This window comes from Strongylocentrotus purpuratus, unplaced genomic scaffold (genome assembly GCF_000002235.5).
Source record: "Strongylocentrotus purpuratus isolate Spur 01 unplaced genomic scaffold, Spur_5.0 spur5_scaffold_17, whole genome shotgun sequence".
NCBI lineage: Eukaryota > Metazoa > Echinodermata > Echinoidea > Camarodonta > Strongylocentrotidae > Strongylocentrotus > Strongylocentrotus purpuratus.
The window spans coordinates 8,599,593-8,613,256 of record NW_022145602.1 but is presented as its reverse complement, the minus strand read 5'-3'; the positions used below and the strand labels follow the sequence as shown (position 1 = coordinate 8,613,256).

At 37.0% G+C, this 13,664-nt stretch overlaps 1 long non-coding RNA gene across 1 annotated transcript; it reads right to left on the bottom strand.

The window, feature by feature from the left end:
• Nucleotides 1–451: 451 nt before the first annotated feature.
• Nucleotides 452–5,533, bottom strand: LOC115925182. Its single transcript, XR_004064585.1, has 3 exons — nt 5,128–5,533; nt 2,259–2,485; nt 452–821 (listed from the first exon to the last, which is right to left on the bottom strand). It is a non-coding gene; the product is annotated as an uncharacterized LOC115925182 (long non-coding RNA).
• Between the last annotated feature and the right edge of the window lie 8,131 nt (nt 5,534–13,664).

Below are 13,664 nucleotides of genomic sequence, written 5' to 3'. Positions count from 1 at the left end.
GAATGTGTCAGTTTGCAACAGAAATGGAGAAATGGGCATTTTGTTGAAAATCATGTGATATCACCAACATTTATACATGACTTGTAGATCTATATGGAATTGAAAATAAGTCATGGTTCAATTTTATTTGGGGGGGCTGGCGCCCCCCCTAGCTCCCCCACCAGTACGCCAGTGATGTGGACCAAACTGAAGAAGCGTATTCTAGCGAAGATCGGATATATGTCGAGAAGATGTCTGCTAGATCTTCACATGATACTCTGAGATGTCGTAAATGTATAGTCGCTTGCCGGCACTTGATATCGTATCAAACACTTGGAAATTCCATTTGAGATCTGACTGTAATATAACTCCCAGAATTGTCGGAGTGGTGCAGTTTTGGATGGCCTTGTGGTCTAGGTGCAGCATTTGAAGGGCTGGTTGGATACACTTGAGGAAAACTTACTTGGATTCGGTTTTGAACTGCTCACGTGAGTAAAATTCCTTGTCCATTACTAGCTAGTACTTCTGTACTTGTCATGTCTAGTATAGTTGCACAGAGTCCAGTTTCTCTCCAACTATTCAGTTACATACTGTGCAATGCAGTGAATGCTCCTGATGGTAAAATGTATCTAAATCACTGACTGTTCTTGCCCCTGTTAATTCTCCCGCAAGATGTCTGAAATGACCATGGTTATTTCAGAATCGCATGTCTTTTCAACTGGAGTTCACCATTCTTTGGGATGTGCTGTTTTGTTTTGGGGAAACCAGGTGAATATTGTTCCACTGATAACTTTGGTCGAGCCATTTGATGCAGTGTTGAAGTTGTTCCTTTGCTAGTAGCTCTATCAAATAAAAGAAACAAAAGAGAAAAGAAAAAATTCATTAAATTTTGATAAAAAGTGAAGGAATAATGTAATAATGGATGCTGAGCTTGAGCAAAGCTGCAAAGGAGATAAAAAAAAGGGACACCAATCAGACTACTGTAAGATAATTTTTCATTTCAACACTTCGACACACATTTCCTAACGTGCTTGAGGCTCTATTTTGTTTCCTTTGCAGGACTTTATCTGTTTCAAAGTATTGCAGACTGCTAGCCTCAACTTATCTTCACATTACTGATTTTTTTATAAATAAATAGTGTATAATATAGGCTTAAACACTATCATTTTAATCTTGAATAAATATCCTTTTTACTTTGTACAGATTAATGTGGCACATTTAAACATTAATATGAATATCATAAGTACGTGTTTCTTCTAAATGATCCAACAGATGCAATACTAATTGGTAAAGATTGAAAATTACAGATCTTGAAAACAGTCCAACATGAAGAAAACTGCACGTTCTCGCAAAACAGTTAATGTTATGCCTCAACAATAACGTTTGCTGTAAAAAGTGTGTGACTCTTTCAACACTCTATGCTAGTGGGAGGTGGGTCCGCCAAAACATACAGTATATCTTGAGATCAAAGTATCATTAGATTAAATTTTCATTCCTGGATTTTGAACAGTTTTGGGTTTCAGAGATTAAAAAATAAAAAATGAAATCCCTCCATTGTGTAAATTCTATAACGTTATCTGTATTAAACAATGTGAGAGTTTTTTCTATTGGCATAAAGAGAAATCCTTATGTGACCTTTGACCTACTTACCCCAAAATATAATCAGATTGTTTTCCTAAAGTGATACATACTATTAGCAGGTTTGAAGTTCATACCTCAAATGATTACTAAGATATCGCAATTACAAGGCTTAAAACGCATTCATTAAAAAAAAAGTGGCAACAACCAAAGGAAATTGGAAATGCCCTTTAGGCTCCCTGCACCAAAAGCAGGCATGGTGTTAGGACTTGTATGTGACAGAAGTAATTGTGAGGCAAAAGAAGCTGTGAAGGTGGAAGGATAGCGAGGATATCGTACATGTTCAAGAATGTCAAATGCAATCAAATCTATAGACGAAACTTAAAACAGAATTGGGTGTACAGAATCATGCTACTTGTATGACATCAAAGTATGACCCCCCCCCCCCATGCCCCATGCTAAAACAAAATACACTCAAGTGTGAAGATGCAAGGAAATTTATAAAATTGACTTAATCTCTGGGAAAATCACAAATGATTGGAACACTGGATGTAGAATCAGGTGTATAGGATCATGCTACTTGTATAGCGTCAACGTATGACCCCCGCCCCTGATGATTATATGACTGAGAGTACGTCAACTGTGGTCACTGCTGTCAGTGAGACAGCCCCACATTCCCATTGCTGCTTTAATGTACTTACCACAATATGTAATTTCTTTCATAGCAGGTAATTAGGAGGCAAGTGGTTGTGTCTAAGGGTTGAATAACAGCTTCAATTGAGGCGAAGTGTCCCCAGTGCTGTCAGCTGCACCAGAATCGGGCACGGTGTTTAATGGGACTTGTGACAGAGGTAATTGTGAGGCAAAAGAAGCTGCGAAGGTGGATGGATAGCGAGGATCTTCTACATCTTCAAGCATGTTAGGTTTTCTGTTTGTATTAAAAAGATGCAATATGAAAATAAAATTAAAATATTGCTAAAACGGCATTCGATCACTCCAATTTGAAGATGCAAGCGAATTTATAAAATTGACTTAAATAATGTTTGGAAAAATCACAAATGATAGGAACCACTGGATGCAAAATTGGGTGTATACGATCACCCTACTTGTAGGTGCAAAGTATAACCCCCCCCCCCCCTCCCCCTTATGGCTTATATTCATGACTGAGAGGTCAACCTTGATCACTGTTGTCAGTTTAAGGGTTGAATAACAGCTTCAATTGAGGGTTAGGGGGGGGGGGCTAAGTTTTCAGAGGGGGGGGGGGAGGGGTGTAAAATGTCCTTTTGCGGTAATTTTCAGGGGTGATTGTCCGGGGGGGGGTAATAGTCTATAGAACCCTATAACAACATTCACTCCAATGTGAAGATGCAAGCAAATTTATAACACGACTGGGGAAATCGCAAATGATGGGAACTACGTACTACACCAATGCAGAATTAGGTGCATAGGATCATTACCCCCCCCCTCCCTCCCACTATAAATAGCTTTCCCTGAATTGTTCAACTCAGTACTACTGTATACGCCCTTTGCTTGTTCGTATTGTTAGATTACAACAGTAATTACCAAAACAATAACATTTTTTTTCTTCAAAAATAAAGTTGGGCCAGTGTATGATCCTAAGAAACAATTTTACCCCCAAAAAATTACATTGATAACTCATTTCAATGAAAACGTATAAAATCTGATTGATTAAAATATAATGAAATTATAACATAAAGAACAATTAATATATTCCATCTAAAAAATATTCAGTGAAAAATCCTGGTAATTATGTGTTAATGGCCAAGAACATGCTGCCTGCACCATAATGCATCATCATTCCATTTTGCCATTTAATTGAAAAATAGATAGTTTTTTTTTCAAATCATGTGATGTGTATTTCTAACAATGAGTTATTCCTATTATTCTCTATCTTTATGAAAAAGAAAAATAATAATTGCAAATTACAATGGATGTGGCTCTTTTACTTGTCCTTGCATGGCCCTAGCTTGATTTCCTGCAGGGTACTTTGTGCCAAGTTATTTCTCAAAGAGTGGAATTGATGTGAGGAATATTGCCATTTTCAGTAGGGGCACTGCATGGTCTGAGAATGAAGATTGTCCGCATAAACGAGAATATCCTGGTAAACGCGGACAAGTCTCGCCCTAAGAAATAAGGATAGTCTGCAATTTTCACAGACGTTTTTTCTTCTTCGGTGCTCTGTGGGTACAGGGTTCCTGATCCGCGTGCTGGCAATTAATGCGAAAAACGGATTCCGCGTAATAAAATACCCCAGTTCACCGTCTACTTTCTATGGGTTGTCCGTCTTCCCTAGGATTTATTGTTCATCAAAGTGAAAGTCTCTGCGTAAGTGTAAAATGCATTATGGAGCATCATCGCGGAATTTGTTTTTCGCATCACCAACGCACGGATCAGGAATCCGGATCCTTCACGAAAATGTGAATAATCCTTATTTTTCTGAATGCGAATGGTCTGCGTTTACGAGGGTATTGTCGTTTATGCGGACGATGCTTATTCTCGTACCAGCACGGCCCCTACTGATTTTGTGAATTAACCATTGTTGTTGTTTTTTATCGTGTAGGCCTATATAATCTACAGACATGTGCAAGCATTGCGCACAATGAACCGTTAGGCTATACTGTGCAGAGTCCTTGAATGAGTGGTGGAATATTTCACAAGCATGCCAAGAATTGTAGACAATATAGTCATCTTGACTTTAAAATAATTATTTTTAAATGAAATACCTACATAGTACATTGGCTATATAGCGCCAAACATGCCAAATGAGGAGAGTGAGCAGCACAAATAGCCGCAGTATCATCAAGTTTTGCCCAAAATTTCGTTGAATTTTCTGTTAATCTAGACTAGACAGAGTCTATCATAAAGTCTATCGATGCGCAAACGCTAGTGAAACAAAGTGCAATGGAATAAAATCAAGCTTTCAAGGGGCATTTTTTCAGTTTTTCGACGCGATTTTGAGCTGTGAGTGTGAATCAGATGAAATTAAATAAGAGAACTGATTTTTTTAAGGTTATTTAAACTGTAGTATGATTTTGAAGCATCATAATGATTTAGATCTATATTCAATATTCAATTGAACAATAATTTACATTTTCTCCTAGACCTATTTATAATTTAGTAGGCCTAGATCTAGATCTAGGCTACCGGTATTTGTTTTGTAGACCTAGAAAGTAGAAATCTACATGCATGTGTGGAAAAGTAATATAGGAAATCCAATGAGTTTTATGACGTCGATACCGGTTAATTAATGGCTAGACCTTATGCATTGAAATTATGGGAGTGTGAAGTGGAATTTGGTATGCTCAAGTTGGATGAATTTTGATTGTACAACACTTTTTCGTAGAAAAATTGCCAACGCACACACACAAATAACGATAGAATCACACACAGAAAAGTTTATATTTGGGACTATAGATAGGTCTAGAAAAATCTATTCATGAAATACAAAGGCAAATGGTTTTCAAACAATATTAATCCTTATAATTAGACTCCCCTATTATCGATTATTCCTCTGACTATAAGATGAATATCTATATATTTAAAACTTACGGTATACATTGTAGATATTTTTGGAGTGAAGACAATTAAGGAACCACCAGCAGGGCAAGGCTAGCTGCGCCGACCAGCTGAAACTGTAGCTGATGCTAGCCGCAGGTATACGGTATGCGAGCTCTGGCGCAGGCGGGTCTAGCGGCGACGCCGGCGGTCGACGCCAGTCCTGGGCGTACTGCAGAGAGCTAGCTAGCCCTGCCAGCTAGGCCGGACCCAAGGGGAGCGTTGGGGTTCATGCCCCCTTTTCCTTCCGAAAAAAGCCAAGAATTTTCAAATAAATGTTCAGTTTACGCATTCAGAAATGCCTCAGAATGTACCATAAAGTACCCTTTGGCCCCGGACCCCACGCCGATTTAACACTTCATGCCCCTCCTTTAAAAAAAAAACTCTTGGATCCGCCGCTACAGCGGGTCGAGCATGCAGGATGTATTTCGCATGGGCTGCCTGATAATACGCACGCGTATTCCGCACAAGCATTCCCAGCAACTTACTGTTACAGAATATAATCTAAAGGCGGCGATCTACAGTAGCTGAGTAGCGCGCGCGCGCTGGAAGACTTGTTTCCTCAGTATCTTACTGGGTCATCACTATATTCTAGGTGACAATATAGTTCCAGTACATGACTATTGCAACTATATCACCTAGGTTATCAGATTATATTCTGCTCTGATATTAATCAACCACATTGGGTAATCCGCTACGGTACTTTGCTGGCTCGATTATTGGTATCAGGTGTCTTTACAGAGTATTATTATGGTACTATACTGGGGGTGTGTGCAGGTGGACCACTACACCGGGGTTTTCCCCTACTCTTATACGAATAGTGCAGTGGATTCTTAACGTGCAAAGGAAGTGACTCTTCTATACGCGGGGCCTCCATTTAACGTCCTATCCGAGGGACAGAGTGTTTTCCATTTGACATAACCTGCGTCTATGAACAAGGGAAGGGGCACGTTAACACACAACGCAGGCTTCAGTCATCCGCCTGGGTGGGAGTCCAACCCGGGATCTTTGGTTCGACAGACGGACGCTTTACCGACTGAGCCAACTGGCCTCTTTATACATGTCTAAATACTTATACTTATTTCGCTTTTTATATGTAAATCATTCAATCATTTAATTCGAATGGTTCACAAATTACTTATTTCTTCTCACATATCGTTCACTTTCTTTCATAATATAAAAATATTCAGGTAAACAAAATGTCATATTGCATACAAATATATACACATTCAAGTGCCATATGCGGTTTTTGTTCGTGGGAACAGTGTCTGATAAATGTGTATATGACCCCGTGACGTGAGTGATAAAGTAAAAGTGAAAAATACACTCAGCTAATTAAGAGAGTGGACACTCTGCATTGTTAGCACTTTTCATGTAAACCGTCATTAAATTTAAATGATATTTATATCAAATTAATACTCTATTTTTTGATGGGCACATTCATTGAACAGTTAGAAGGTCTGATTAAAGACATTGCAAAAACATGCAGAGCAGGCAGTCATTCAAAATTAATGTGCATCTGTAAGACATTCATGGTCAACAATGAAATCAAAGAATGAGAACAATGAGGAGGATTGAGCTTTTGGTGTCAACTGTAGTCTCAGGACTACATGGTTTTGACAAGCAAGATCAAGATGCTTCTCCTTTCCACCCAGGATCGTGGACGAGTCACGTGATACCTCCAATGCTCGTCAACATTGCAATGACCAAGTGCCCAATTTTGTAATTTTCTTTCAGGGGCTCATTCATGGTTAAATGGTTATACTCAATCATGTATGTATGGTATGGTTCCAATTACATATCAGGATTAAGGTTTATTTTCAAATTATGAAAGAATTGTTTAGGCTAAATATTTATTTTAAAATCGTGTCCACTTTCTTTTGTGCTGTGTACATATCAGGACATGCCTTGTCTTGTTTGCTCGTGAAAGGAGGGGTGTTCACTCCACATTGGCAAAGCCGGATTCCCAGAACCTGAAATTGAATAAATTGAATGTACTCTTGTTTGAAATCTAATTTCTTTGAAATAAAACGTTCGTTGTGATATATTGTTTGAAATATGCTATTGTTTTGATAACCATATATTCTTTTGGTTTGAAATGAACCTTTTCTTTGATATTCGATTTGTGAGGTATCCTACGTATTTAGGTTATGATTTGTAGATAAATTAGTATGTTTAATAATAAAAAAATAACGTTTTGGGATCTGTTTGTCTGCTCGTCTGTTGCTTGTTTTTTTCATAATATACAAATGCAATTGGATCCAGCTTTAAAGGTGGCAGGTGAGCTTTTCAATTCTCAGTTAAACCATGGATAAGGTTCCTTACATAGCAAATGTTGCGGGGTTGCTGGAGAGAAGAATTGTATACACGTTTGAAAATGTATACACTGACTCCACCGAGAGAGAATGTGATCATAATTTACCGCACCCCCTAAACATAGCTTCGCTTTAGGAGCCATATTACTTGTGTAGCTCACCACCCGTCTTAGAAATTAGGACCAATTTACCCCTATCGATCGCAAATTTACAATAGGCCTATGCTAAAAAGAGACTTGCGATAAATTTTAAGTTGATATTGATTCGAATCAGTCGCAACGATTTATGAACCCGACATAATAATAATAATGATCATGATGATGATGAGGATGATAATAATAATAATATTAATAATAATAATAATAATAAACAATAATAATAAAATAATAATGATAATGATAATGATAATAATGATAATAAGTACAGTGTATAAGTAGATTCTTATATAGCGCACTATTTTCAAAGTCTCTTTGCGCTTTTCATGGAAACGCGTGTATTTATATTAACGCGCGTTTCAACGAGATGGTAAAACATTTGTAATTATGACGGTTTCACGACACGATGCCCAGGTCTCAAACACGTTTTCATTTTAGGTAATTCAGCTGATAGATACTGTAATATTTCAACTTTTAAACTTACCGTCATCCTCTTCACCACGAATAGACTCGAAACTGGTTTCAGAACTGGTTTTAGAACTGCTTTTAGAACTGGCTGCGCTGAACGCCCCCGATCCAAATAAGATCTGGAAATAAGAATGAACACAGTTCTATTATAGTTTTATTAACGAAAGGTGAGTATAATTATTGAAAATTGATTATTTTCATAAAATGTTAATAGATTGAGATCATAACTAGAAACAATGAAAAGTATTAAAACTCTGGTCTTTGCCAATAGTACAGTCTGAGATATAATAAGATTTCGGTACATCTTTTTCTTTTGCGAGGGGGAGGGGGGAGGTTGTTTGCATGTTATTGTTCTTTTTTCTTAACCAAACTTTAAATCTGGCTTAATTCACAATTGTGATAGCCTTGTGGCCCTGTTTTTGCAATCCGTATGTTACATTTTTTAAAGACATTTACTAATCTTTAAAATATTTTGTGGCTGAATGGCAGCCTAAATGTACTGCACTCTAATGGATAAACCTGTATTGTCCTAAGTCAGGTGTATAGACTGACATTCAAATTTCTCGCCTATTTCACTCCCTTTCCCCTATATTTTCTTTCTTCTTGTCTGTCTAAATACCAACAGTAAATTTCCATGACAACATCAATGTGCACATCACTCGTTTCTATACATCTGAAAATCTTTGGCACGTTTTTACGTGGTTCCACTATCATAATTTTAACGCCCGGTTTTGATTACAAACTCTCCTTTAATAACCGCTGATACCTTTGGTAAATATTTACACCGACGTGACCCACACGTCGTGAATCACCGCCTATTGTTACGTCACCGGGAGATGACACAATGTGATCCGGAGCCCGGTATGGATTCTCACTAATGGATTGATTTCGGATGTCCGTAGACTAATGTCAAATGATAAATAAGTGATTTGAAAACCGCGGTGGTTCTTATATCCGTTATGGCATACAGAAAGTATCGTAAAATGGTCTGTTTATATATTTCTTCTGAGTTTATTACTTAAATAATTGCTACTCGCATGCCACTACTTCCCTCTAATTTCTAAAATGAAACAAAAGAAAAAGTGCACGAGACAAGGCTAAGGATTATCGTCAAAAGCAATATGCCTCCATCTGTGATGGCCTTTACACATAAACAAATATTCAAAAAAACAATGTTTATATCTTTCTTGCGACTTCCAACGTAAACTCTCGCCCCGACTCTCGCATGACTGACTCTAGATCCCTCCAATTTAGAAAATAAAAATGGAAACAAATTGGAAGAAAATATGAAAATAAGAAGGATCCTGTTCCTTATATGCATCGCATTGTGTCGGCGCTGTAGATAGAAAGAAATAAACGCACGAATAGGGAACTAGTGTGTTTTTTTGTCAAATCCCTTTTATGGAAATCATAAAGATTATTGTGTTAGTTTACGCCCTCAACCCTCCCCCGCATTTTCACGGACCATAGTAAAATTGTGTTAGGATTGTGCAATTTACCCGTTTACTACTAAATTCTTTAATTCCCATAGAGCCAATAGAGTGATCACCTGGCTCCTAGAGGTAACGGGTAAAAATCTTCAAAGATAACTGATTACGTTTGCAGGTTTCAGTATAATTAGTGTTCGTCCGTATAGGAGCCATCTTGCGAATTTTAATTTTCACTGATTTATTATTAATACAAGGCACAGAAATTATATCCCGGCAACAATTGTGAAAGATTTCGTTGGTTATTATACCAACATGCTTCCCCCCCCCCTCCGTATCTCTCTATCTAGCTTATCTCTTGTTCATTCCCCTCTTGCCCCTTCTCTCTCTCTCTTTCTATTTATATCTCCTCTCTGTCTGTCTCTCTCTGTCTCTCTCTGACTCTCTGTCTCTTTCTTTCTCTCTCTCCCTTTTTATCTATATCATATCTCGTTCGCCTCTATCTCCCATTGTCTCTCACCCCCCCCCTCCCTCCCTCCCCTCTCCTCTCTCTCTCTCTTCTCCATCTTTCTCATATCTCGTTCGGTCCCCCTGTATCCCTCTTCCTATTCCAAGAAATAAAATTTCAATAAAACTATTAGCAATATGCCTGCGGCGCCAATGACGTAGTTTCTATCTATAGGGACGAAACAATGTATATATAACAGAAAATGGGTGTAACGACTGCGGCAGGCCAAAACAAATATCAGGAAAACCATGACAATACTAAGAGGCTGTAACTTGTTATGTACACAGTATTATATCAGGATCATAAATCTCTCGCTTTCATATCAGTTTAGTTCAGGAAACGTAGGCATAATGTTTTTACACCATCTTTCTAGAAAATAAGAATCTTAAGAAGTGTTGATGAATCCGAAAGAGGAAATGGTTCTCTGCGTTTCGATGACTTCACTTCGAGCGTCATTACAACAGTCAACAGTGAAACTGTATGCACACAATTCAAAGTATCGACAATATAAATTACCTCTTGGTGTAACGCCTTATATCATCTGCGAGAGATGAGTAAGGTTCATCCTAAGGATCATCGCTTATTAAGGAAACCTTAAAGAGAAGGTTGAGTTCTGGGAAGAGGTGAACAATAATTTTTAAACGTTATCATTGTTTTATGGGAGTGTGGAAGAACATCAAACAATGTTTCCTGAAAAGCATGGCTCTTCAAATGCATTCATATTCTAAATATGCTAATATAACAATCGGGACGGATTGTAATGCCACATGTTCGTGTAGCCCTATATACATATTTCGGTGTACAGTGCTTGAAACTTTACCGAGACTGGGCCAAATTTCGTATCATTTTGATGATTCCAGAACCTAATTGCAGTAGCGTGATACCAATACTTTATACTTATATGCTAGATGATCAACCTTTTCTGATCGCATCCACACAGTTTCTTTCACAATGCAATCGCATGACCAGAACCCAACTTTATCTTTAAAGGGACTTGGTAGCATTGTTCAGATGACAGTAAATGGTGCTATAGTAGTGACTTCAATGCTAGATGAACAATCAAAGATAATCTGACAGTTTGAGTGAAAACAGACCATTATTAATGATACAAATTGGGAAAAACTGATTTGATCGATTCTTTAATTCTCCCAACTATATTATTACAATTTATTTACATTTGAGGTGAATGTAAATCGTCACAAAGCAATGAATAGGCTCTATATACCATTCCAGACTAATCAATTGGGAAAAACTGATCTGATCGACGCCTTATTCTTAAAACTATTTTATTATAACTTAATTAAAGGTATAAAACAGTTTTGGAAACGCCCTCCCCCATGTCAACAAATCTAATGGAAGCTCTTATTACCAATCATGTGAAAGAATATGTTTTTACTAATACGTGATGATACAAACGTTGCCGGGAAACCGCCTACCAATTGATATATTTGGTAAATTATCATATTGATCCGACCTGGATAGATATCGCGAATGCACTTCAACATTGAACATATGGGCATATATTTCTGCTTTTTTGCAAATTGAGGTTGAAGTATCGCCATGTAAACCTCTGAAGGCAATATTTAAACAATATTGAATGCATATTTTGCACCCAATACCCTTGAAACGCAATTTTTACAACTACTGGTCTATATCTTTAAATTTTAGGTGGATGTAAATCGTCGCACAGCAGTGAATTGGCTCTATATACCATTCCGAACATTAAGTGTTGAAAGATTTTTAGAAGCCTGTTTTATGTCTATTTTTTATGGAAGAAAGGTTGAAGAAATTCAAAAAATTATTTGGGAGAAATGACTGTTAGAGGGTGTCGCACAGTGACGTCTTTGTAGAAAACCATGAATATCTTTGTGGTTTGATTTTTTTTCAGGCTTTTCTGCATGTGAGAGGGTTAGAAAAGTAGAAGGAATGTAATAAGTAACATTTCAAAAAAGATTACGCAGTTTTTTCATCAGCCTTTCAACAATATTACCGGGTCACTTTAAAGGCAACAGTTCATTTTCGTAATGTAACCTTATTTACACTTACGAATTATTTCATTCACCTGTTACGATTAATTGTATTTCTCTAGTCAGAATACAAACTGCTTAAATTACGTGCCGTTAGGTAGGACAAGCCATAATGTTTGTCCTACCTAGCAACAACTAATGTATAATGTATGTAATTTGAATTATGACTATTGAGATTCATTTGTTAGGAACAGGTGAATGATATACTTCATATCGAGGCGCTTCACGAAGGCATATACATGTACATGTACATGTTTGCCCTTTTAAATAGACCGGCTATTAACAAATTCAAATTTTATGCATACTTTTTTGTACATAGTCTCTTCTTGACAACCCAAAAGCTTGCCCGAGAATTATCCGACATAGCAACAAGTAATGTATGCAGACTGGATTTTAAGTATTGTATTACATTAATTAATAACAGATTAATGGAATAACTCACTAGTTTCCCAGGAGAGAATCATCGATAAATTTGAATATATTAGTAAGCCGGTCTATACACATGAGTAATGTTAAAGGTAATACAAAGTTTGGGGAAATTTTGAAAATTGGGTGGATAGTGATTCTTTACAATTTTGATATATTTGGATGCCCCTGTGGATGTATTATAAGCACTAGAAAATTTAGCCCCGAAACTACTTCTGCTTTCGAGAAAAATTGAATATAAAAATTTACCGGTGCTCCCGGTAAATTTTGATAAATTTCAAATAGCGCCTACGGCCGTACAATGGTAGCTGCGACCATGAAAATCTCAGAATATGTATTTGTGATATATAATTTCCGAACGGGAACAAATAATCGGTAGATTTTAGTCAAGAAACATTGTTTTATAGCTTAATTTACATCTTGACCTTGAGAGGGAGCTATACAACATAAAGAGTTTATTATTTACAATTTTATAACTTTAGACTCGATTTCAACCGCGACAACGATTACTGAATATTGTAGGACCGCATATGCGTCCAATATGTTCATTTGAACCAAATTCATGACCCCATACCAAAAATTTGTATTACCTTAAAGTATTTCCAATGCTGTTTGAATGATCGTAACAAATGAAATATGATTTTAAGTAACGAAGCCAATGTATAATGTAAACATGCACAATTCAGTATTTTGACTGCGAGGCACTTTTAAAAATGAATAAAACCATCATTGAATTGAATTGAATTGAATTCCTTGGTATGCATGTTGTATTGCCTTCGGAAAGCATTTTTGGATTACGTAATACTACCATTGCCGTTTACACAGTTGCATAGGTGCCAACGAATCTATAGGACATTTTCCTAACGTAATCAAATTTAATACACTCTTTGTTAACTGCCTCGTTACAAATGATTGCATTCACGTGCTCCGAATAATTGTACATGTATAAGAATAGTTTAGAATGCAAATTACATATATGAATTGTTGCTAGGTAGAACAAACATAACGAAAATGTCCTATTGTTTTAGGTCGATTTTTTTAAGGTCTTTGCCATTTCTATTCTATAAATTTGTCGGCCATATCAAAGTACAGCAAGGTCGAATTATTCAATACGGCGAATCTCTACCAGACAAAAGTAAAGGGCAATTCGTCATGGTTCCCATGGCAACCAAAATATGACAAATTGTTTAACGAAATGAATCGGA